This window comes from Dinoponera quadriceps, unplaced genomic scaffold (assembly GCF_001313825.1).
Source record: "Dinoponera quadriceps isolate SergipeBrazil2010 unplaced genomic scaffold, ASM131382v1 scaffold8644, whole genome shotgun sequence".
NCBI classification, from domain to species: Eukaryota; Metazoa; Arthropoda; class Insecta; order Hymenoptera; family Formicidae; genus Dinoponera; species Dinoponera quadriceps.
This window is the reverse complement of record NW_014562452.1, coordinates 1-2,264: the sequence shown is the minus strand read 5'-3', so window position 1 is coordinate 2,264 and position 2,264 is coordinate 1. Positions and strand designations below refer to the sequence as shown.

The following is a 2,264-nucleotide window of genomic DNA, read 5'->3' as shown; positions in this document are numbered from 1 at the left end:
AAAGAACGAAAATAAAACTACCTGCGGTATTTTAAAATCATTTGTAGCAACTATTGCCACACAGGTGAGAACGGAACACCTCTTTACTTCAAGGATTTGATATGTAATGTGCTTTGTTCTATAATATATCAATTTCAAATATTTGACATGCAAGCGCAAGCGCAAACCCTCATACAATACATACAATAAATATGTATAAATATTGAAACAAAAATAGTATATGACATGTAATATACAACTCAGTTGAGAATAAGAATTTTTCTGTACAACAATGTAAATTGGAATGGTGGATCTNTCTTTTAACGCACATTGGAATCATGCCAAATTATATGATTGGCCACTCTATTGGTAATCTAATCTGTGAATATGTTGATGGACGTCTCACTGTTGAAGAAACGATTTTGATAGCGTATCACATGGGCATTGTATTACAAGAAGACAACGTACAGGTTCTGGTTATATATAATTATATAATATATTATAAATTAATTATGAAACTTCATATACACACGGAGGAAATACCCAGGCAGCATAGATCTCCTAGGTATATCCTAAGGATATCCAGATGATTTCCCAATGTTTTAAGGCCGTCCACAGAATGTCCACAGTATCTTCATAGTCTATAGGATATCGTGTACTGTTTGGGTATTGTTTTAATAATAACCACAAAATTATAATGTAGGATCGTAATCATATTATTATATTTTTAACAATAACTCCGAAATAATAAATATTTCATAATTTTTAGTCTAGTATCGATTAACGAATGTAATCGTTAAGTTTGCAATGTAAACTATTCACTATTAACAATATTAATGTACAAAATGTAAATGAGTGCCATCGTACACTTTCTTCTCATATATATTATTTAATACGTAATAAACAATCTTATGTGATGAGTTAATTAAATATATTTACGCAGATTTATGATATATTCGATAATATTTATTATTTTTCAGATTGACGATAATATTGCGAATCACAGTAAGTCCCTTAAGATTATTAAATCGAAATTCTTGGAGCTTTTAAGTCAGATGTTACCATCGCAATCATTAAAAAGTCGCGGTCTAGTATGGTTGGGCAGATATGAACGGGACAACACACCTGCAACAATAGCACAATTTTATTCTGACAATTTGTTCCATCTAGTTCCATTCCGAAAAATTATAAATTTGATACCGGAGGATGCGATACTCGTCCATATAGCGATTCAAAATGATTTTTAAACGATTATAGCAAAGTCATTGGAATCAACAGTGATTTCACTGTGCAAACCCGACCAGAAACATACCATACAAATGTTTTTAGAAGGAATTGGTGATCTTTATAATATAGGTTTTCAGCNATAGCGAATCAAAATGATTTTCAAACGATTATAGCAAAGTCGTTGGAATCAGCAGTGATTTCACTGTGCAAACGCGATCAGAAACATACCATACAAATGTTTTTAGAAGGAATTGGTGATCTTTATAATATAGGTTTTCAGCCACAGATTGCAAATTTATATCCACCCGTGCAATTTCCAGTTAGTCGCGGAACACCAATGATATCTCCTCTTGTTAGGTGTGTATGTGTGTGTATTTAATTACATGCGTACAAAAACGATTTTCATTTATTTTCGGTCTGCGAATGTTACAGATGGGATCATACTGACGATTACTACATCTACCAGTACATAGGAGACCCCATAATTTCCAATAGAGAAAANAATATTTCTCTGGTCATGTAATTGATGGAAAAAATTTGCTACCGGCGACAGGTTATCTTTTTTTAATTTGGCATATGATTGGTTTGTTGAGTGGCATTGATTATGGCAACATACCGATTGTATTTGAAAATGTTAAATTTGTCCGCGCTACTAACGTATCGAAGAGAGATTATTTGAATTTAATTCTTATAATACAAGAAGGTAAATTGCTTTTGATCGCGATAATTTCGAAGAAAATTAACCCGATAAAGTTATATGTAAAGAAAGGCGCGGTTTATATCGTAATTCTTGCATGATATTTTTATAGGCAGTAATAACTTCGAGATTATAGAAGATGACAACGTAATTGTCAGTGGATTCGCAAGGGTACCTAACGACATTGCGTATGAAAAACTACCTGTTCAATTTTTATCCAACAGTAATGAAGATAATGAGTGCATGAACACAGCAGATATTTATAAGGAGCTACGACTCCGTGGTTATCAGTACACTGGTTTATTTCGTTTACTGAAAAACGCTTCTATCACTGGTAAAGTAGGGCACATCAGGTGGCCTA

General features: G+C 32.7%; 1 pseudogene; it reads left to right on the top strand.

Annotated features, from left to right (window-relative positions):
* Nucleotides 1-302: 302 nt before the first annotated feature.
* LOC106751099 lies at nt 303-2,256 on the top strand (annotated as a pseudogene).
* Nucleotides 2,257-2,264: the final 8 nt, after the last annotated feature.